The following is a 24,106-nucleotide window of genomic DNA, read 5'->3' as shown; positions in this document are numbered from 1 at the left end:
CAAAATTTGTTTCAGTATTTACTAACATAGATGTGTTTTCTTTGGAGTTCTTTGGCGTGGGGTGAAGTCACTTTTTTCCATTTTTGCAATACCGTAATTCTTATAGTTGTAACGAGGGAAAACATTTGCTATTTGTGATTTTCTGACATGCAATCCATCATTTGATTATGTATGATGACCATATAATGTCAGTTTTATGGAAGGTTAACTGGCATAGGTTTTGAGCTTTTGAGGTTAATATAAGGGAGAAAAAGAAAGGCGTCACACTTGTGTGCCTGTGAATATGGTAAGTATAACATACTCAAATCTGTTCATAAGGTTTAGTTTAAAAATGTGTACAGCAACTCAACCAAGAAGGGAGTTAAAAGATGTGATACTCCTCAGATGCAACCTGACAAATCTTACTTTATTGATTCGTTTTCAAAGGCGGTGCAGTGAGAGCACTACACTTACAATAGACTTTGGAAGGGGGGGGGGGGGGGGAGAAAAAGCTCCAAATGTCATCAAAGCAAATGGTCTGTGAATGTTGCTTCAAAGCTAGTCATTAGTTGCCAGGGTATTTTGCCACAAAGCTTGTAAAGAGGTTTTCCTGGAGGGGAAGGTACGACAAAATGCACTTCTTGGCAAGATGACTTCTGCTTAAATAGCAGGACACATTAATTCTTGCTTGATACATAAAATTAATTAGAGGATTAACATCCTTTATGAAATTTTGCCAGAGATTTTTTCCTTTTTACCAGGAATAGACCCCAGGCCTTTTCTGTACTCTAATGAAATTGCAAATTGACTTGTGTTCAAATGATGCTTGACTAAAATGAATAATTAAAAATGTATTGCTAACAATGAGATGGGTCAGCTGATCTTTTCAAGGATTAATTAGTTTCAAGAACCATCTTTCTTATGTAACACAGCAAAGGCCAATGCCAGCACACCTTTTTTTCATGCAGTAGTTCCCCTTGAAGTCAGTAGACCCATTCTACTCCCAATTATCCAAGGTTTTATTCCAGATTCAATCTGTTTAGAGTGGGTTTCTCTCTACAGCAATTCAGAGACAAGCTACACCTGAAGAAGTTGAGCTGTTATTCTATCTACAATTCAACGAGCCCAGTTCCTCTCTTTATTAGGGTCTGATCCAAAACCAAGCTGAACTGGCGTGAGTCTCGTGTTTGTCTTCATTAGGCTTTGCATCAAGGCCAGAAAAGTGCATTACTGTAAAACCCAAATACTCCTACAGAGATGAACAATGGAACATCGGTGTAAGATCTCTGTGACTGTGAAAGGAATCAGGATTAAATTTTCCATAGGTCAACAAGTGGATAAATGGAGAAAAGCTAAGACTAAAGGGAATAAGGAAGCCTGTGTTTGTACGTGTGCATGCTTGTCCATGAAACATGTTGGGATTTGCTATTCTCCAACATGAATAAGGAGGTTCAGGATCTAGGAAAAATGACTCAACATAAATTTTTCAGAAGCAGGAATCTAATTCTCAGATTTTTGAAAAGTTTAAAGTATTTAATTTCCAAAAGCACCTATGTGCAGTTACTTAGTTTCCATTTTCCCAGGCGGCTTGAAAAATCCCACTGAATGCCTATCTGTTTCTTTACATGTCTTTGAAAACTGGCTTCAAGTCCCCAAAAGTGACTTGCATACTGTGGCATCTAACTCTGGCTGAATGCCACACAAAGCAACATTTGGAGTTTAAGAGCAAAAAGCTGGAAAAACTGCCCTACTACTATGATTCTCTCCCTTTCAGTGTTTGAGTTAGTTCTTTTAGGGTTGATGTGGGTATATTTGCAGAGTGCTGCCCTATGCTGTGTAGAAATTTTCTCAGGTACTTTGAAAACTTAACCTTTAGCTTCACGTAAGGTGAGATTTACGGAGGCATAAAGGTGCAAAGGGAGCTGGTGATTAGAGTCGAGGACCCAACTGGTAACTTGCTGCTGAAAATCTCTTTCATTGATCTTTCACTTTTAAAATATGAAACGTCTGAGTTACTTCCCTAGTGTGTGCAAATAAGCGTGTTTCACTTTTAAAATTCCTTAATCACCTCCTGTGTTTGTAAAAGGTCCCTTTCTGCAATGAGAATTTTAAAAAAGGAAACCTAACATTCAATTTCAGTGTTTTCTCAAAACACTTTCTAATTCTCAAAACGCTTATGTCTACTTGCATGTTTCTGAGTTCCTGCCTCCGATGGATTTTTCAGATGTGTTTTATGCTGTGTTATGATGTTTCTAATTTGGGTGATGAAAGGTTAAAAGATACGCCTGTATGAAATTACCCAGTGGCTCTTGTGAACTAACATCATATCTTATTGAGTATGATCACTCTGTCATTTGCTTTGGCTACAGCAAAGCTTTTAGATACAGGAGGGCTAAGTTGGGATCCCCAGAGCCTACTGTAGAACTTGAAGGGGGGCAAAAAGACATAGTTTCCTTGCCTAAGACTTGCTAGCCATGTGTAAAGAGACGATGCTCTGGAAAATCTTGTTCTTCTTTGGCTGCCCTTTAGTCAGATCTTCTCACTGCTGGCATTGTGCAGAGTCAGCTTAAAAGGTGTATTTAGCATTGAGGGATTTGGTAAACACTGCTTTACTGTGCTTCGTACTCCCTACAGGGCATTCTGAAGAGATGAATAATAAGTGTGAACAGGAAGAGCAAGTTTCCAGTCCTGTCAAATTAATTAGAGCAGTGTAGAATGAAGTGAGGTTTGCTGTTAGGTAGGTCGAAAACAGGCAAAGGGAATCACTCAGGCATATACAAAAATGTTACCTCACTTCTATTATTATTGTTTTCTTTTGAATCAGATATAAAATGTAGCTATCTTTTGTTATCCACAACAAAACCTCTCCCAAATATTGGGCATATAAATAAAATAATCTGGATATGGAGAGCTATTCCCCTGCTGTGGCAAAAGCAAAACTTGCCAAGTGATGACTCTGTCCTTATAGCTGCTGTTTGAGAAGTGTTTCCTTACAGTTTTAAGGGAATTGGCGACATCCAAGCTCAATGTCATTTAATTCCATGAAGACATTTTAGACCTTGACTCAGCTCCCAGATGTAAAACAGTCCCTCTGATTTGCCAGCCGCCTGCTTTGTAATTTTCTGAGACTTGCATTTTTCCTTGTAGCAGCCCAAAAAAAGCCATTCTTGGTGTCATACTTGGGCTCTACCTTGTGACTTTTCCTAAGTCTTTTCAGCCAGCCATCAACATAGGAGGTAAAAAAGGGTCTGATCCAAATTCTGCTTGAGACAGTGGAAAAGATTCCTGCTGAATGAAGTGAGGGCTGGATAAGATCAGTAGACCCTATTTCTTCATTCCCTGCCCAGACAGGAGTGATCTCTGTTGTGAATTTCCAAGCTCTGGTATGAAGTGACTCAAACTCTGAGGCTACTGCTTCTTCTGAAAACTACTCCCCAGACTAAACAGATCATCTGATAAGAAAATTATTCCCCCCTTTATCACAACCCACCTTCTTTACGTCGTTCCCTTGGAAAAGCTTGATTTTTATTCTCCCTCAGTTGTGTTTTCACATTTCAAGTGGTAAATAAACATGTAACATATTCCTCCTGCACTTTGCGTTTGTACATATTTAGGTGCTTTCATACTTCCTTCTAACTAAGCCCTTCCAATTTTTTGAGCATTTTATTACTCTTCTGTGACTTCATTCCAATACATAAACCTTTCTCTCACTTGCCTACATATGGTGTCTAGAGATGTGAACTGCTTTACCACAGTATAATACCGCATCTATCCCCACAGACAAGAATATTTGGGTGGGATTCATATGATCCTTGGCATTAGTCCCCATTGACTACCTTTCAGCTGATAGGGAAAAAAAAGACAGTTCCAGGGCCTAATTTACGTCATCCTAAAGCAGAGGTTTAAAACAGGTCAGACTGTGTCCTATAGTGCCAGTTTCTCTACTGGGAGACTTATAAGGGAGTCTAGAAGGACTGGTGTGGCTGTGAAGACATCTCCCATCACATGATGTGAGTCACGCCTTTGGAAATGCGCAACTGGAAATGTTGTTCAGAGTGGCTTTGAAAGGGAACAAATGTCATGTCTAACAAAATAAAGCTGTTCTGAAAAACTTATTCCACTAACTCCTTACCCAGGGAGGCTAACAAAAATTAAGCATTTTTATAACCTTGGAAGCTCCCGCTTTGATGTTTTTAGAATGGAAAGTTGTGTTTGTTGCAGCTGTGTTGAAAAGCATTACAATGAAGATGCACCAGATTTCTAAAATGAATTAACAAAAAATTATGCTGAAACATGAATGAAAGGTTTCAGTGTTCCCTGCATCCCATTTGCAGTTTAGCCTTAGGTTTCTGTTTCTGATTTTGGTTGATGGAGAATTTCAAACTTCTTATGCTCAGCCTGCTTCAGGACAAAATCACACTTTAAATTTGGGATTCCCAGCTAAATTAAGATAAGAGAGTTAACTCTAAATTTGGGATTTCCAGCTAAATTAAGATAAGAGAGTTAGCTCCTGCTCCATTCTGTTCTTCATACACAGCCCTCCTCAATCTGTATTTTTGTTTCTCTCTTTTACTCTTAACAGAATACGGGAATACTCACTTCCAATTTTGCTCCACTTATCCTCTTTTTCTGAAGCTGCAATTTAGATGTCACTGTTGGCCTCTGATAAGCACAGCTTGTTCTCCAGCTGTCCATGTACTGTACTTGACCGCGAGGGTGTCGGGAGAAACACAGGAGGTCAGGGAGAAAATCTCATCCTTGCACTTTTTGGTCCAAAATTCATCTCATGTGAATCAGCACTGCTCAGCTGACTATTGCTTTGTGCCTCTGAAGAGCTCCGATCTCACCATGGTATGTGCCTGTGCCTTATAAAGCCAAGGAGAAGGCATATCACTGAATGCTCTCTCCTTCTTAGGGTGGGTGCAGTGGCATGGGAGTCAAAAATGTCAGCTTGTTGAAGGAAAACATGATGAAGAGTGCTTCAAAAACTGTGGCATTCCTGCAAGCAGGCTATTACCAATGATTTCCTTTCAGCTCCCTAACTTCAATTTTTGGCAGCTGCTTTAGAGCAGCCAATGAACTCCTACTCTAGGATCTACAGAGGGAAGATGGTCCCACAAAGGGAATAGTTTTGGGACTGGGGACAATAAGAGGTCTGGGGCCTGAGACTTAGAGGCAGACACTCCATTCTCTTTCTGAGAGAATTTCAAAATGCTTTGGTTTTCATTCCAAATTGGAAAAACCCACACATTTTACAATTGCAAAACCCTCCATAAAAACTGAATGATCTTTCTTCCCACAGCTCCATCTGAAACAGATGGAAATTTCTTTAGTGAAGTGACCACTTAATTAAAAATATGTGATACCAAATTAATACCATTTCAGCAGGTATTGGAAAGACAAGTGAAGATTGTCCAACCTTCTCCAGGTGTCTAAGACAAGTATCTATTGCTTTTTAAGGTGTCTGGCAGCTGGTAAGTAATTTAAATGATGCTTGTCGGATCCCAAATAGAAGAAATTAATGAACACAAAAGAGCAAGATTTCAATTAAAGTTCATCATGTAAAACAGGCCTCATGCCTTCCCTGACCACAGAGATTAGGTTTTGTGTCTGGAATTGCATTTCATAAACCTCCTCCCTCGACATGGAACATCTGCTCCCTTTAGGACTATTGTTTTACACCCATAAATAAAACATAAAATTACATTTTTGTCACTCTTCAGGCCAGATCTTCAGCTGGCATAAATCAATGGCAAGCAGTCAACCTCAGCAGAGCTCTGCTGACTTAAACCAAATGAGGATCTGGCCCTTGACGCTTTGGTGCTGAAGAAAATAATGGGTCTGGGCAGAGTGTGTGGGACATTGTTTATCAGAGAATTGTGTGAAACTACGTGGAGCAAGTAACCATAAAGCATGATTGATCTCTCCAGCATATTTTAACACTTTTTTTCAGTGTTTACTGAAACCTTTTAGGTAGTGCAGTCTTCTCAGATATCATTTTATGTTTGAAAAAGCTTTCTAATTCATAATGAAAAGTTACATGTCGCTCCAATGAACCTCTAGCTTCAATTACTTGCTGTGCAAATGGTTGGCCTGCATTTTGACCAATGTTTATGGTGCTTGGCAATTTTTCAGTAGCTACTTTACCCTGATATGATTAATTTCTTGCATAATATGAGGTTTTGCATGTGTGGAGCTGAAATAATCCTACTAGGCAGAAGAGAAATAAAAGAGCTTGTGTGTTTCAGCTTTAAAAACATTTGAAACATAACATCACAATTTTAAGCGTGCCAATGATAATACAAGTTAGCCAATGGATGAAGACGACCACAAGAGACATGAAGTTCCTGATGGGATTCAGCAGCATGAAAGTCATTACTTGGCTAGTAAGGTCAACACACTAGATCATAGCTGGGCAGCCCCTGAAGCAGGGAAGCAAGAGTCAAGCCTGGAGCTCATTGTATGTGACTGCAGCAGTAGAAGTAAGAACAGCTACCGGTACTTGTTTGCTTTCTTGAATGCCAAATCCTTCTCTACATGCTAGTCTCCCTTTGCACCAGAAGTGTTAACATGCATTAACTACCCTGAAGTTAATGGAGGTAAACCTTGAACAAACAAATCTCAATTTAAAAATATCTTTAGCTTTAAGCACCTGAGAAATCTCACTGGTGTCATGCTGGGAAGCTAGGTTTGTGCTTTAGCTTCTTTAGCTGGATCAGACTACAGTAGGTGACTAGATAAGCAACATTTGGATCTACGCAACCCTAAAAAGACAAATATTGCTAACAGCTTTTTTTTGAAAGTATTTGAGGAGAATTAGGTACCTAACCCCTATTGCATTCTAAAGCAGAAAGACATTTCCATGGGACCTGGCACCTGGTTCTCTTTGGGCTCTGTAAAATGAGCAATATGGAGCATTATCACCCAAGCTGTCTGCCTGTTTCTGCCATATCAATAGATATATCTGCTCTGATTCAGTTCATCATTTAGTGTCTTAATGCAAGCACATCCTCTTCAGTGATTTAAGCTAGAATATTGTTCTGTAAACTCAAGAGGCTCTTAGGTGGGCATGTGATCCCACATGCTGATTCATGGGGAAAGTTATCTTCAGCAGAAGTTGCGAAGCAGATCTCTGGAGGTGGTAACCTCTTAAACCACCTTCAAAAGAAGCCCTTAGGTGCCTTCAAAATCCTAACCTCCATATTTTTACTTAATAAAATCACATACTTGTCCCCTTAATAGAAAGTACGTCTACATTGCAAATTCTAGTATAGCAAAGAGGTACTCAGACTAGCTATAAATGAGCTAGCCATAAATGAGCCTGCTTTCTGGCAGGATAAATTACCCCATATGGAGCTAACACTGCCAAAAAGCAGGGTAAATTAGTCCTCTTGGTGTTCTCTACTGCCTCATCTTGACTGCGTCCAGTACCCACAATAGTTCATTTACAGCTAGCTTGGGCATTTCTACATTGTCATGTGGACATACTCAGAGCAATATTGTTATTATTGCTGCAACATCTACAAGAGCACAGGAACTGAGCCTAATGGGGGTTAGTTACCTTTTACCTTTGCCTTTTAGCTCAGTGCAGAGGGGCCAAGTCAGAGGTGATAGCACTGCAGCATGACCTCACTGAATGCAGCAGTTATTTCTGCTTACATAAAGGTACACAAATTAGATGGTCATCTTGGGTGATAATGAATACCGAGTCATCCAGAACCCAAGAAATTACTTTATTGCCACAAACATATGCTACAGAGAAGCGTTTGATGCTGAGACTTTTGTGAGATTTTTGCTTTTTAACTTTGTTAAGCCAGCCTTTTGTAACACTTTTTGTTTAAAATAAACAGGTGATACATGTGGGATTAGTTGACTAATCCCTGGGTAACTCAGCCAGTATGGTCCTTCAAGTTCTAAAGAGACCAAATCAGCAGCATTACTTAGATTTTAACATTCTTTTTTAATATCTAAAAGCTACGTTTTCATGGATCTCAAGCACTTTGAATAGTTTTCAATGCAAAAAATGCATTTAAAAAACTTAAGAAACATGTTAGAAAATTACCTGAATTAGCTGAATTCAAAATGGGCCCTGGGTATCTGAAGCAACATCTAGCCCTGAAATCTGAAGCAACGTGGAACTTCGCGAGGCACCTACATGGACAAAAGAAACGGAAAATTGAGCAAAGATCAATCTATACTTGAAACTTTCAGATACATTGATAGATAGGAAATGGCTCAGTATAGATACACGTCCACTGCCAGGGAAGTGCTTAAGGCAGGATGGCTTACTTCAGTTAGGTGAAGTAACATAAGCTATGCCAATAAAAGCTGCACTAGTATATCTGCATCTGACAATTAGCACTTACACCGGCACAGCTATCTGGCAAAAAATCACATCTAATTTAATGCACACATGCCAGCAAGACCTCTAACACCAACTCCAAATATATCATGTTAACAGAATTCTATAAGTTTCAGAAATTAATTTCATCCAATAGCGCATAATTTTACAACCAGATAGTACGACACATGAAAACACACTTCAAATTGATGGCTGACTTATGTGATCTTCCTCGGTACCATGAAGAGTGAAGAAGACAACTTTAAAATGCCCCAGTGCTATCCAGTTTCCCACTCAGTGTTCTGTCTTGTCTAGACTTTGCAGCAAAATGGGGTAGAGCAATCAGCATGTGATGAAATCTCCTTGAAAATGTGAATGCAGCCCTTTCTTCTTCTGTATTTACTTATAGATCAGTATACCCCTGAAGAACTATAAGCAGCTGAGAGCAAAAAGTAAAGGGACCTCTGAAAAGTTTTATGTCCTCCAAACTATAAATGTCAGGTGGCAATACTAGGCAGTTTATTTTTCTGTAGAAATATATAATTTTTTTTTCCATGAAAATATTTTCTCTGAAAAAAAAAAAGCTAGCTCGTCACTGGCAATTTCATGAAATACACATATAAATTTGCAGCAGTACAGATGAATGCCTTTACTAAGTTGAGTTGACAATATTTTTTTTTTCTCCTGCCCCAAAGAAAATAATGTGTATATTAAAAAGTGCTCATTTTTAGTTTTTGGTATTTTGGATTCTTTTTCAGATAGTGGAGGGGTAATGAAAAGGACCAGCCAGAAGTAATGCGCCCACAGATCTGTATAAAAATCCAGGTAAGGCAAAATTTTGGTATAGCAGCAAAGAACCACAATGGGTTGGGTAACTTCAGGACCAGCATTTGCCAGACCAAGCATTACATTTTTACTGAGCTAAGGGCCAGTGCATGATGTGAAGCAATGGAGTTGAGCACGTGCACATGGCTGGGGGGCAAGGGCACACACAACATTTTCTGAAGGTGGGATTCCTCACTACTGTGCTTTCCCTCCCCAATTAAGGGCTGAAATGAGCCACCGGAATCTACTGTATATCCTGGGGAAATGAACGCCCTGGCTGCCTTCCAACTCATATTTCTCTCTTTCTACAGCAAACAAACAATAGGCCAAGTAGGATGTTGTATGTTGCCCTGAAAAAAAAAAAAAAAGTGAAGTATTGATAAACTGAGATTAATTTTTACAAAAATGTTTATATCAAGTGCATATGCTTTGCCTCTTGGCCATTATGGAAATGTCAGGGGTTTAATTGGCAGCTGTGAATAGCAGCACCTGCAAACAGCTCAGGGCTTGTTCCTGTGGTCTGGCAACATTCTTACTTTATGCTTTAAATAAAGGCTTACTCACTGAGACAGAAATAACTGACAGTAGATGATTGATGATTGCCCATCACGCAATGGCTGACATCTACCATTCACTGAATCCATTTACAATTTCACTTCCAGATTTCATTAACAGGGCCATGACATCTAGGAACGGGATTGATACAGATGGCAGCTCAGTTACAGAGTTCAGCTGATGCTGAGCGCGTGTTAAGCATGGAAAACAGATTACTATGAGCTCCAATCTATCTCATGTGGTATGTTTTGGAAACCCTATCTGTTTACTCCAGGTAACCTTTTATAGTTCTATTTATCCTGCCTAGTTTCAAACCAGATAGCAATTTTCCATAGTGGAGAATTTATAGTGCCATTTGCAACATGTGTTTATAAAATACTTACTGCTGTGAAATATTAAGATTTTGGCATTCTAAAGGTTCCTTTTTGCTTAAGAAAGGAACAAAAAAATGTGAGCATATAAAACCCGTGATTTCCCTCATCACAAATATCCTCTTCTGAGTGTAACAAATGACTCTCTCCCCCCTGCACACCTGCATAGGTCTCAAACCCCAGTGGCTGAGGAGCTCAGAGGCAAATAAAGAAGTTTCCAGCCAGCAGGGCCAGTCCCACTTTGCTCAGAACTCCTGCTGACCTCTGCCTGAGATGGGACACAGTGTCCTGCAAATCCTTGTTTCTATCTCGAGCTCACTGGGTTTGGCACAGGCTGTCCTTCAGGAAGGCTGAGGCTCAAAATGCAATTTTCCATTTTAATTAAGAAGCTGGGCCAAATATCAGATCTGATGTTAGTTTTCAAACCCCAGAAAGTCTGGAGCTACTCAGACACAGGATTTCAAGTCAGCTCGCTGTTAGGGTGAGGGACACTTCTAAAATTCAGAGCCCCCTTGAGATCGACGGCTTAGGCTTGGACACCTTTCCTTTGGTATTTGTGTGGACATCAGTACAGGAGCAGCAGAAAGTGGTGATATTCACCCTAAGCAGCTCTTGATTCTTTAAAGAGTACCAAGAAATCTGAAGGGCCACCCCTGAAATAAAATTATATTATGTAAAAGTAAACAGTCACAGCCTAGAAAACACTCATAACCACCTATTCTGTGCAAATAAACTGTCTTAACTTAGCCTTAAGGGAGGAGAGTAAGAAATAAGCAGGATAGAAACCAGGTATAACATCTCATCCAAGCAAGGAATAGTGTCACTTAATGGGTTGATGCAACTGTTCTGTACAGCTCAGCAGCTGAAGAAGTGCATGATGTGCAACAGCTCTTTTCCATTATCAGATCTTGCTTTTGCTTTTGTAGCTCAGTTTGTAAATTTTCAGTGCCTTCTCACAGAGCCCTCTCTAGGAATGCACCTCTCTTGGGCAGGTGCTGGAGCAAAGTCTGAAAGCAGGTGGACAACCAGGGGTCTCAGGGCAGTTGCCAAAATCTTCAAGGAGACAGTCTTAATTTTCGCATCAGCCCACAACCTTAATTTTTACATCAGCCCAGCTTTCAAAACCCTGTGAACATACAGCAGATGCTTTGTCAGCTGCTCTACCCTTTTCTTCCTTCTTGAAGTCAGCGTAGCTTCACCCTCTCCTACTTTGCCATCAGAAGGGTCTTTGTAAACCCAAATCTGTGCAGTTTCAGCACGAGCCGAAATTTCAGCACAAGCCAAAAGATCGTGCAGTGGAAACTGGTGTTAATGCAGCTCTTAAGCAGGTGCAGAGACAGCCAGTTTCCAGACTGACACTTGTAATGGCTTTCCAGAAACAGCTCTGTTCCATCTCAAACTTGCCAAGCCAAATCCATTCCTTCCATATTTGAACCAACTTTGTACATTTAAGCCACTACTTCAATCTCTGTACATAATTGCACGCAGTCTTTCTTGTAAAAAATTCAGTGGTTCTTCCCTTTATTATGATCATTTAAGACAATTAAAGGGGATCACACACAAACTCTAGAATTAACATTGTGCAAACATTTATACAGAAGCTAAAGCTAAGTCTTTTCCCCCTTTCTAGGTGAAACGTGGAAGATTCATTCCAGAAAAAAAAAATATATTGTCCAGTTTAACTAAAGACACCATGAAAAGTCTTCCTTTCTACCTCATTTAAAAAAACGGTGATGCCCTTTGTGAAGAAAACACCCTTCTTCTCTGTGTACCTTCTTTTATGTGTGCCATCACTGATGGTAATAGATGACAGTACAGAGGTTTTCCAAGAAATTCCCCTAAAGTTGCAAAAAGTACCTTTCTGTAATATGGTTAAATTCAATGATGCAAAAAGGATTTTTAAAACTTGTCAAAGATATGTGAAAAATGCAGCAACTGTAACAGAAACAGCTATGCTCTGCTTTGGAAATGAGGACCCGTATGCACGAGTTTAAACAGGGCTTTAAAGAGCTAATTTTAGGCACACCTTTTTTATTCCTGCTTCTGTAATTCTGATTTGGCTGAATGGATCTGCACTGAATTTTTTGCTGTCTAGCATACAGCTGGAGATAGTGGAATATTTTTTGCTATTGTTTGTAAATATCCCGTAAAAAGCACACTAAGGAGCTACTTCAGCCTGGCACGCAGGTGGGTGGTCAATGCCACCTCCCCACAGCAAAGCCTGGAAGCAGCACTTTAAAGAAAAGCATGTGCCCTGGTGCTCTGTTGAGCAGGGGCCTGGAAATATGACAGATGCACCCCAAAGCCAGGAAGAATAGGAGTGCACTCCAATTTTAGATGTTCAAGTGCAGGCATCCAGCTCTAAGCTAGTCATCAGGGCTCTCTAGCAAGTAGACAGAAATAATCATCTCTGTGAATCATCTCTTGCTATGGTAGGCATCTAAAACAGGTCAAATCAGTCATGACCTCCAAGTGCCCGTTTCCTACCACTGACTAGATGAAACATTCAAACGACTGGCTTAGACATAGGCATCTACTTCACTGCCGTCTAAAATGACACGAGACGCATCCCATCCATAATAAAACAAAATCTCTAGTGAAACCTTACTCTTGCCCCAAAAGTGGAGAAGTTACAAGTCTACAGATCTTTTTTTTTCTTTTTTAACTCTTGCATGATCCTCCTTCATCAGTTTTCAGGCAGGAAAGAGATGAAACAGGAGAGTTAATACATTAAATAGTATTGGGAGGATCTCTGCTTCTGTCTTGTAGTTACGTGTAGCCTGGGGATGCTGCAGTGTGGCTTGTAAAGACAGCAAGGTATGTCCAGCAAGAAAAAGCTCAGCTTCTGGGTACAGTGAAGTACTGTCCCAGAGCTTTGCCATTCAACAGGACACAGGCTGCCTTCAATGTGGTTCGAAGCTTTGAGGCAGACCAGCAATGAAGGCAGTTAGAGCTAACCTGCTGGCTTGGCACCGAGGCAGAGCAGGGAGCACACACTGCCTCTCTGCTGCTGATGGAGCTCCTGAGTACAATAATCTCCAGGACATGAGTGATGAAGAACAGCTTGGGATAGTAATATTTGCTACTAGCCTAGCTAGTTCCCTGAGAAAACATCTTAGTGGACTCTTAGGTATTTTGGTTCTTTGTGACTCTGGTGTATTCTTGTCCCCAAATGTCCCTTACAACCCTAGGATAACAGGGGAAGAGACAGATGCCTCCACCAGCAAATGCCAAGGACTCCACTTACACCCTTAATTATTGCCTACTTTGACTTGCTCTGCAGAGCCATCAACTTTCCTGTACTGAATATATGCTAGCCGGAGGAGATTTCTGTGCTTAAAATCAAGTGCCTAAATCCATGCATGTGAATTTGGGACAAACATACTCCCAGGGCTACTTCTGAAGGTAAAACCTTCAATGATTTTGATACACTCAGATCCTGCAAAAATGGGCACCATGGGGAAGTCTATTAGGAAAAAAAAAAAAAAAAAAAAAGCCAAAACTTATTTTACACCGAGATGAATGATATGTAATAAATTAAAGCTGTACTCAATGACAGGCATGCAAAACAAACTGCTTTTTTGGCTATACATCATCCATCCGGTGCTCTCCATTAGGCAGGGATTCTGTGTAAAAGTGGTATATGGATAGGTAATAAAAGATCAAATCAAAATGCGTACATGGAAAGGAGAGGGGTAAAGGTGAGACCTGCCACACTCACTGTCACTTTTTGGTTTCTGAGCTCTTCGTTCTGCAATCAGTACACTCCTGCAGCATAATGGGGAATCTGGCACAAAACTCTATGCAATACGTTTCTTTATGATTACCTAGCAAAATATAAATGCTGTGTTTCCAGAGCCAAAGAGCACCTATAGTTTACACTGAAGTCAATAGAAACTTTGGGTATTACTTTGAATCCCCGACAGTAGGCTTTTTAAAAATTTTCCATTTTAATTATTTCAAATCTTTAAGAGCTAACTGAAAACAGTCTAAAACGATGTAAAATAAATGGCACTGTAAGCTGTGAAAAAAAAGTATTCATCAATATTGGCTAAGGTGCTACTTTTCAGACAATGTCTCCAGTTGCCTCAAGAGTTCTAACTGGCAATTACAATTGTTTTCAACTCTGTCCCTTATTTTCCTTTAAATAACGATGCATCCATGTATAATATAACAAAACACGACACGATCCAAGGTAACCCTGCAGAAATAAAAATGTGCTTTGGATCAGATCCTTGTTATTATATGGATGGTGAACATTTGATCTGTATTTATTGCACTTGGACTGAAGTGCGCAGACGAGTAAGTGTCCTCAGTTGGGCAGTTAGCAGATCTTTACTTATAATTTATAAATAAAGACTATGTTCCCATGAACAATGGCTCAGTGCAGCCTACTAACCATCACCCTTGTGTCACTCCACTCAAATAACCCTCTTTCCTTTTCTGCATGGCTGTGGTTGAATTCTTAACAGGGTTACCCTGTCTCATACCTCAAAGGCACATGGTGTGGCACTCAATTGTTATTTTGAAATGAAGGAGAAAATTGTTTTCACAGACACCAGAAAATATCAGAGATATATCAACTCTGTTTGGGATGTCCCAGGAAAAAACCCAGCTCCTCTAAGGGTGGGGGGAGAGACAAAAGCGGAAAAAATTGTATTTACACTACTCAGTCTTGTAAAATAAGGGGAATATTCCCCAATTCATAAAATTTAACCCCAGTTTGCTTCTAGAATAACATTTTTCTTGAAAGGAAAGGAAGCCATTCCACCTCCTCACGTCCTGGCTTCTGTTTACACAGACTTATTGTGCAACTCATCCATGCTGTTGATCCTCTTACGCTCTGAATCATGACATTTGCTTGGATCGTTACGATAAAACCTCATTCATTTCTGGCAGATAAAATCTCTGTTTTCCATGCATGAGGGCAGACAACACAGTAATGAAAACACAGGTCCAAGAGCAAAACACTCGTGAGTTCTTCAGGGCAACACATTGAAAAGGCGGAAAAGTGTGTCAGAAGTGAAAAAAGGGGCCACCAAATGGGTGTAAATAAAATTCTGCTGCAAGGCCATTTTTCACTGCTGAGAAGGTGTAAAGAGGCCTCAGTATTAATGAGAATCAAGCCCTGAGGCAGAGAAGACAGATGTTGGCTCATAGCCCACAGATAAATTAATGGCAGATAGCAGAGTAAAGCCTACGATTTACCCCAACAGCGTAACTCAACTGATTTTAAGACACCCATATACTCCGAAAGTTGGATCCCAAAGGCAGGAGCCCTTTACACTGCACAGACAAAGTGTGGGTGGAGAACAAATCCCCAAGGGATGACAGTATCTGCTGCAATCTCCTGCCAGGTCAGCCTCGATAACCTACCAACCACTGAAGTTGAAAGCATCCTTGCAATAAGATCCTGATAGTTTTCTCTGGGTATGAACAACATCTTGTGTTTTAGCTCCTCAGAAAAGTTTTGAGATGACTTATCTATGCCTTTACTCAACTCTCTAAGAATGATCCTGCTGCATAAATTCATGCTGGGGAGAAATTAATAGCCCTTCAGGTGAACTGGAGGTAGCCTTGAATTCTGGAAAGGTGGGTTGATCATGACTTTTTAAAATTACAGACAACCCATCCTGGTCATTTGTATATGGTCATATGCAAGAGTTTCATATTTTTACTTTTTTATTAAGAAAAAGACAGCTAAAACAGGTAAATAACAAATGTTACTGACAGAGGAGACACAAAATTTATCACCTCTCCCACCGAAGGCATTTAGAGAACTTTCCCTGTGCAGAACATCAGCATGAGACCTCTCCTCACCATGCCTCTGCTTTAATTGTGAGTCTCAGCATCTGCACTGCAAACAACTATTTTTTTCCAGGGGTTCATAACTCAAATTTAACACATTGCTCTAGGCTGACACATGGTTTCAACTTGGGAGCAAGCATTTCTTTTATAAACGGCTTTTTCTTTTCTTTTAAATGGTGATTTCTTTTTGGTTTTGCTTGTAATGTATGTAAAATGATTTGGGATGCTTTTTGCACTTGTGTACAGTAACTCAAAAGCAGCTTTCATTGGAACAGTGGTATTTGGCAAGTGAACAGTCAATATTGCCCTCTAATTGCTTTTAGCGTCTTTGCAAAAATAAAAACGTCATTTAAAATGGCTGAGATATTTCAATTTGAAAAGTGGCTACTGAACAGGCACAATAATGGCATGGATTTTTACTTTGCCTATGTAATGCACATATTCAGCATAATGTGATCCCTAAAATATACATCTCCAGATTAGGGCTGTACTAATCACTGATTTTTTTTTTTTTTTTTTACTTCAGTCGCTGAAATAGAAAAATAAAATCTGTTTGGGTTGATACAAAACATTTTTCCTTCCTCCTCTTCCTCCATGAAAAATCCAAAACATCTTCCTATAGGGGTAATAGAAGGTTCCTTCTGACCCAAAACATAATGTAACATCTCCATTTGCGGGTCAAAAAAAAAAAAAAAAAGGCTAAGAGAAAAAAAAAAAACCAACATTTTAAAAAAGCTACATTACACTCCCTGTACAAAAAAAGACAAGAACATGATCGTGTCCTTCCTCTTCCTGTCCACCTTACATGTCACACTCTGGGAACATATACCCCACAGTTTAAGACCCTCTTCCTTTACCAACCTTAAATACATACTGACTTGGGAATGCCTTTAATATGAGGCTACCAGGTACCTTAGGAGGATGTGGTCCATTCACAGTCACTCTCATAGTTTTCTTATGGCCAGTAGGAGTCCATTAGCTAAAGAAGTCTTTACTTAAAATGTGGACTTTTGAGTTTGCTCCCACAGAACCTTGCATCTCCACCAGCTTTGACAACGCAGCCTTGTACCTAAGAATACATGGTTATCTGCCTGTGAGAGCAGTCATAGGACAGAAAGGAAATGGGAGCACAGATATCCCCAGTTAGAGGGAGGGGGATCTCTCACCTCCCAGGTAACTGCACTAACAGCGGGGTAATAGGAAGGGGGAAGCGCTACGTCCTTTCTCTGCTGATGTTTTGGGTGGCATTGAACAAGCCCAGGCTTTGCCAAGGAGTGGAAGGAGAATACCTGTTTTGTGAGACCTGCCAGGTTGTGTGGACATCCTCAGTCCTACATGTTAACTGGAGCTTAAATACCCACAGGTGAGTGGACCAGTACATACCTAGATACCACAAGCCTCCCTACAGCATGGTGTGGCTTTACTGTGCTTTGAACCTCTCAGATGACCACACCAGCCTCTTCTCTCCATCATGACACAAGTTTTAAGATTGTGGGGTTGTTATAAATACATTGTTTGTTTTCATTTGCCATGCATTGTTTTTAACAGGCAAATTGGCACTGCACTTTTGTCTTTTTCCTCTACACTCATGAAGATCAAAGCTTTTGTTTATGGTTGGTTGGGGGTTCTTTGGTTTGTTTTTTTTTTTTTTCCACAAGAAGCTAGGGATGAGTCTATGTTCATGTGACTCCAGAGCCTGAGGCTTTAGAAATCATCACAGGAATCTCACTAAACGTCATGTGTTGACAGCGGTGCAAATAGTGAACATTCACTTGCCTAGCAAAATTGTATATTAATTCAAGACCATCAAGAACCACGACCATATTTCTCTAAAAGGCAACAACAAGTCGGGGTGGACCAGTTGGGAGAGAGGGCTGAACAAACAAGCGTCTTCAGACCTTTTCATCTCGTTGCTGGTGAGCTTCAGTGTGAGGAGTCCTCGCTGTACCTCTCCCATCCAACCCCCTTGTCTGAACAGATCCACCACAGTCACTAAGAGGCTTTTAAAACATGGCACTAAGTTACAATATGACATTCTAGGTCTTTTTTCTGACAGGCAATCCTCAGCTCCATCTATCCAGATGGAGATAATTTGGCTGAACGATGCTGACCTGGGTGAAGGATTTTCAAATATAAACGGTCAAATGCAACTTTCTCTGCCAACAAAGTCATCCTATGTTACAATTTCCACCATCTCTCCCCCAAGCCTCCCTTATAAGGAGCGCCTCCCTTATAAGGAGCGCGTTCCTTCTACTGGGATTCATTCTGTCATTAATCTACGTCTTCTTTCAACAATAAAAGAAATATGGAATGAGATTACCAGAATGGATGGCCTGGTGCAGACTAGAGAACACTTCTTTTTAATAGGGATTTAAATTTGACATCAGTTAAATGTCTTGTGCCATCATGTTTCAGCTCTGTTATGTGGATTCTGGACTACGCTACCTACTTGGATATGAACGCACTGCACTGATTTAAGGCTTCTCCCCTGGCTTTTCAGAGGAACTGAAATCCCATATCCCACTCCAAATCTTGCTCACTTGGCCAAGGGGCGGTAGCACAAAGTGGTGGAAACTCTTCCCAAGAGGGACAGGCAGCCGCTCTTCACAGTTCAGCTATGCTGTCTGCCTGAGTCAACTGGGAAAGGAGGAAAAACAGGCAGGAAAGGAAAAGGGCTGCCTCCAGTACCTGGGCTAGCTTCTGTGCAGCAGACCCTTGGCCCACCTGGACTTCTTGTCTCCTTGACACTCCCAGGAAACAGGAATATTTGCTTGAGTTTCTCTACTGTGAGAGGAAAATAGGGCCAATGGAGCAAATGTTTCTTAGCCCCAAAATGGCTGTTCTAGTTTTCCATTAGCTAGGTTTAATTAAAAGACTAATACTATGATTTACGCTATGAATCCAACTGCAAGAGAAATAGCCTTCGTCCAGCAGCATTCATGCAAGACTGGAAGCTGTGAAGTGGAAAGCTCCTTCACCTCCTTACACTGAAACTGATACGAATTGTTTTCTTTCAAAAACCTCAAACCTCTACTCTGAGGGAAGTTTCTGGGTACTGGGACTCAGGTACAGCACACTACATTTTGGCTGCTGTGCTTATCTCCAGAGAAATCACTCTGGGTTAGTGGGAAACTTAAATGCAGATTTAAAAATAATAATCTCCTCCCTAGTGAGAAGTGTATGGGTTAATTTTCACTGCTAACTATCTGCCTAATATTGGTCAAATCTTTGATTAAAATAACATTAGCAGCTGAGCCTGTGTGACAGGGAAGGAACTGAGCGAGTTTGGTTCAGAATGTTATAATAATTCAGATTTCTTAAGTGCTTTGTGATAATACAGTACCCTGAAGAGCTAATGTTTGTTCAGTAAGGGCATGCAACCTGATTCTTTTATTTCTTGCCTCTCTCTCTCACATGCAGTGATTGCTAGATACTAGGACATGTTTTTATTGTTTCTCAATAATATTGAGGCAGTACCTAGAGTTTTCACATATTCATTGTGTGCTTCATAAAGAAAGAAAGATTCTGCTCTTATTCAGAGGCAGTGATCACTGAATAGACAAAGGGAAAAAAACCATGGAAAAAAGGCTGGCAAGGAAATAAATACTGTAGTCCTTAAAAATGCTAACTCATCTTCCAGTTATTTACAATATGCATTGCAGTAATGTCTAGCAGCTATTACACTAGGTGCTGTGTATTCACAGAATAACAGATATTCTCTGTTCTAAAGAATTTATAGTACAAAAATCAGATGGGAGAGAAAACAGAAAGAGGAAATTACCTGCCCAGGTTGGTGGCAGGGCTGGGAATTCACCAGCTCACTTATGAGCTGATTCCCAAGCCAAGCTGCTGGGCCATACAGTGTAATTCACTGGCAACCACAGTATCTTGGTCTTGGTTTTGACACATAAGAGGAAAAGGTGTCTGCACAGCAAATGTCCACAGCCGATATACAGAGATGTAAGATGAATGACCAAAGGGAAAGAGCATACAAAATTTTCTATCTCTGGTTATAAGATTCACTGAAGGCTGCATGGTAAGAATAGAATTTGATGGGGGGCTTGAAAGGAAGGAAGGACAGGGCTTTGCTGACAAACTTGGAGAAGGTAAACTAGGTATGAGAGATAATGGTGAAACATCTTATCATTTGGCCTGTATTTTCTCTTAGAGAGAAAGGGCAGGACCTTCCACTGAGCCTTTCTTACTTGTACAATCCCTCACTCTTACCCTAAACTGGGAAGGAGTCCTCTTGCAACATGTTTTTTCAGCCTTTGTGATCCTCTCTTCTTTACTGGCTTTGACAAGAAGAGCTTTGTTCAAGTAAAGACCAAATAAAAGGATTCAAGGCCAGGTGTTACATAGTCAAAGACCAATGCAAAAACAATGTGAACATGCAAACCAGAGGCAGACAACTGAACTTTTCTGCCAGCCTTTTTAAGTTATTTATTCCCTCCTCCCCTCACATCCTTCTCTCAGGCCACATCCAGTTTAAGCTCACAGCCACAGGAAGCTACTGGAGCTGGATTTCCACAAAATGCTTGGGCAGCTCTCAAACTAAAAACTCTCTAAAATGCCTCAGACTGGGCATCCAAGATTGAATGTCCCAGCTAATACATACTGTTTTGGGTGACTTCCCCAGTTTTCCACCCCAGCTTCGCTCATTAGCATTTCTTTCTCTAGAATGAAGAGCATTTCTCAGTCCAAAGATGGCCAAGGGGAAAATTAGAGCCACACAAATACCATTGCAGAAAACTGACCGTCTTGGTCCAATGTCCCTCAGCAGCTGCTAATCTATCCTTCCCCAAAGAAACTTCCACTTTTTAAAAATAAAGCTACCTTGGTACCAGGGAAAGCTTTAGATGTCTAAATATAACACATTGCAGGTCTGGGTGGAGTCACATGAAAAGATAGGGCCATGCCTAATGCTATAAGAAGAAACTAGAAACTGGCTCAGCAAAAAAAAATAATATTACAACTCTGGCAAAAAAAGAACAGCCTGAGGCTTTAACATGGCCCTGACTTGTATTAAATCTATAAATTGATATTGTATACATACAGAATACATGTATAGAAATTCTTGCTGCTACTTTCCCAGTTCTGTAATTCAGTGTTGTATTTTGGGTACAATCCTGAGCTGCCGACATTTGAAGATCCCAAGAACCGAGCGATGCCAGGCCACCAACAGACAAGAGATACAGAGCCGATCTGTGTGCCTGTGGCAGTGGTCAACTGTCCAGACATCCTGCAGCCAGCCAGTGTAGTAGCTGTATGGGCTGCCAGATACCTGAAAAGCCCAGGCATACAGACAAAAGGGACAATGAGATGACAGATAACTTGGAAAAGATATGCTTTATCACTAAAAATTATAGAATTTGCGGGTATGAGATAATAATCCTTGAGTTCCTTGCTTGCAGGGGCAACAGATCTACGGAGGTAAAATCCACATGGTTTCAAAAAGACTATCTGAGGGAAAGCTGGAAAAGTATCTCAAGCTCTTATAGTGTTCCCATGGACCTGGAAATTCTGATCCCAATGACACTAGCAGGTAAGGGACCTATCAGATACAGTAGCCATCACTGGGCAGTCCCCTAAACCCATATCCAATTCAGTGGCAGCTCTGAAAGGTGAGATGATAATTAGAGCTTGAAGACTGAACACAGAACGATGTTCTTCGAAAATATCAGTGTACCTGCCTTCTCACTCACTTGCATTACTGTTATTTACACTGGGAGCTTAATTCCTTGAGCTCTTAGAGAGACTGGTTGTCTGCTGAAATTTAATGGCATTCAAGAGGCAACTAAGATCTCAGAAAAGATAACTGCATTCTGCAGGAAGGTTTCACCACCTGCTTTTGAAGTCCATGGTAATATTCCTATTACATGAAGTCTATGATTTTATTCTCCATATCAATGAGTAAAAATGTTGCTCTAAATCCAGTCCTTTTTAATTGCTGAAGGCTGTAACACATGCAACATGCCATGGTCGAGTCCTGCATTTATAGTGAGTGTCTACACCCTTGGGCATTCAGAGGGATTTCTTCTTCAGATATAAATATATATATATACACAGACACAGGCTTTACACACACACACACATATGTAGTTATAAATACATTTAGGCATAGGACTGTATTTATGCTATAAAATGATTGCTTCCCTTTTAATACCCAGCTCATGAATAATTTGGGAAGACTGAGGTATTTTCTCCTGCATTACAAGACTTCATTGTTTGGCTTCCTCATTTATCTTTGGCTCTGATTTGTAATTTATGCCTTCGCACAGCTTTCAGATATCTAACATTTCTTTTGTCCCTTGCCCATAACATTTAATTTCTCTCCCACTGATTATTTATCTCTGTAATTTAAAGCTATATTATTTAATGCTACAAGCTATAAAGTGTTTGGGGATGCCATTTGTATGAAAGATGCTGCACAAAATAGAACTGTATTGTCCTATGAGTCCAAGTTCTTCATACGTACAGTACATACCATTTCCACAATCATAGCACAACCATCTGTTCCGTATCAATATATTGTTTATTTTTTCAGGATATCAAACTGTACGTGCTTTGAAATATATAGAAAGAGAACTACTTTTTTTCTGCTGAAATGTTTGATCTTTAGTGTCTTAAATTAAAAGGAAGCAGAAGAATCTTTTGCTCAAGTAGCAACAGTGACCTCTAGTGTGTTTTTAAAATTTCTTCCATTGAATTTACACCCATTGTTCCTTTAACCTTTAGGGCATTATTTAAGAACAATTTTCCGGATAGTATTTGGACTAATTTTCTTATTGACTCTAGTCTATACCAGAACGTGATTCTTGGGCGATCTTCTTTTATCCTCATAATCTATGGTAAAGTAAGTGTGTCTTCATTAATGACTGTAATTATTATATATAAAGTTGTCATTTAAATGAGCAATCATCTCTCTTTCTCACACACACATACTCACACACATAAATTGAGCTTTATTTGTAGCAGGAACTGAAATTTGGCTAAATATCCTACTTAGCTTCAAGCAGTAAACATCAGGAGCACAGATTGCGTTGGTTGACAGAGTTTGTCAGCCAAGACCACAGTTGGTCCCCCCCCCCCCTTTCTTTTTTTTTAACCATACTAGTCTATACCACGCACAGATTGTCTTTCAAATGAGGAACGTTGCAAGAACACTCCATAGTGCATACAACTGTTAAACTGGCACTGCTGTCGCTAAGCCTATGTCAGCACTTCCAATCTAAGCTGCTATTTTCAGGAGTTTAAAATTCAGTTACATGAGCCGTTACGTACTGGCACTTTATGCACGTGGCCCTTCAGGGGAGAAGGTTATTCTGAACTGGAGAAGCATGTGTTGGCGTTATGGGTGGATTTTTGTGCATGCATGTGTACATGCGGGTGTCTGGGCATTAGCATGTTTTGGAGGCACATTGCAAATTTTCAGGCCTGACCATTGAGTCCCATTAAAATTTTAGAAAGGCAAATAAAAGATCTACTTATGACAGCTACTTTCCCTTCCTTCTACAGATGTTAAAGCCAGCCTTTCCTTTTAATAAAATGTTTCTGTAAGCTCTTTTGATTTTTAAAAAGAAAAGTGAATTGTTGATGAAGCTGGTTAAGTCCGGTAGTCATTAGATGAAACTTGTTGCAGGTTAAAGAGAAAAGAACTGGGGATACATTTTAAAAGCAAAGCATCTGCAGACTGCGTGTGTACTAGTAAATAAAATCACAGACACAAAGAGTAGCTGAGTCCACTTAGGTACTAACAGAAACCTATGTTCTGCACCCTAAATTATGTTTGTCACATGGGCACCAATATTTTAAAGCATGACCCTGATTTTATTCATCCTTTCATGTTCTCATGGAACCACCTTCCCCGTAATGCTTCGTCTGAGCCCCAGTTTAGTCAGCATTCATGCTTAATCTTACGCAAGTGATCTCAGTGCAACTACTTACGTGCCTAATGGAGGATGCATCCTCAACTACCTTGCTGTGGCTCCTATTTTACATCACCAGTGAAAGACCATCTCCCATTTCTTTGTTTCAGAGGCAGGGATCCTTGTGATCTATCAAATCACTAAGATGTATTTTTTAAGAAGAGAAGATGACAAACCGGGACTCCATCTTTCAGTCATGGTGCTGAACTTTCAATTTTCCTTCCTACAAATGTGTGAATTAGGGACAGTGATGGTCTTAATTTGATTCCTCTGGCTTTTCTCAAGTAGTGACAGCACCC

General features: G+C 40.2%; 1 protein-coding gene and 1 long non-coding RNA gene across 4 annotated transcripts in view; one reads left to right on the top strand and one right to left on the bottom strand.

Moving 5' to 3' along the window:
- Positions 1–8,121, bottom strand: part of LOC128140449 (uncharacterized) — a 29,721-nt gene extending 21,600 nt beyond the window's left edge. Inside the window, exon 1 of the long non-coding RNA XR_008234742.1 lies at positions 8,042–8,121. This is a non-coding gene — a long non-coding RNA (uncharacterized LOC128140449). The remainder of the gene's footprint in view (positions 1–8,041) is intronic.
- ETAA1 (ETAA1 activator of ATR kinase) overlaps positions 1–21,478 on the top strand; it is a 45,009-nt gene extending 23,531 nt beyond the window's left edge. Inside the window, exons 10-12 of one of the 3 annotated variants that reach the window (XR_008234741.1) lie at positions 9,079–9,145; positions 9,808–9,974; positions 21,294–21,478. The gene's annotated coding sequence lies outside the window, so the exon portion shown is untranslated. The remainder of the gene's footprint in view (positions 1–9,078; positions 9,146–9,807; positions 9,975–21,293) is intronic. The other 2 variants (XR_008234737.1, XR_008234738.1) reach the window with 2 other exon arrangements.
- Positions 21,479–24,106: the final 2,628 nt, after the last annotated feature.

This window comes from Harpia harpyja, chromosome 4 (genome assembly GCF_026419915.1).
Source record: "Harpia harpyja isolate bHarHar1 chromosome 4, bHarHar1 primary haplotype, whole genome shotgun sequence".
Lineage (NCBI taxonomy): Eukaryota > Metazoa > Chordata > Aves > Accipitriformes > Accipitridae > Harpia > Harpia harpyja.
Note: the sequence above shows the minus strand (reverse complement) of the source record. Positions and strands in the feature narration are given on the sequence as shown.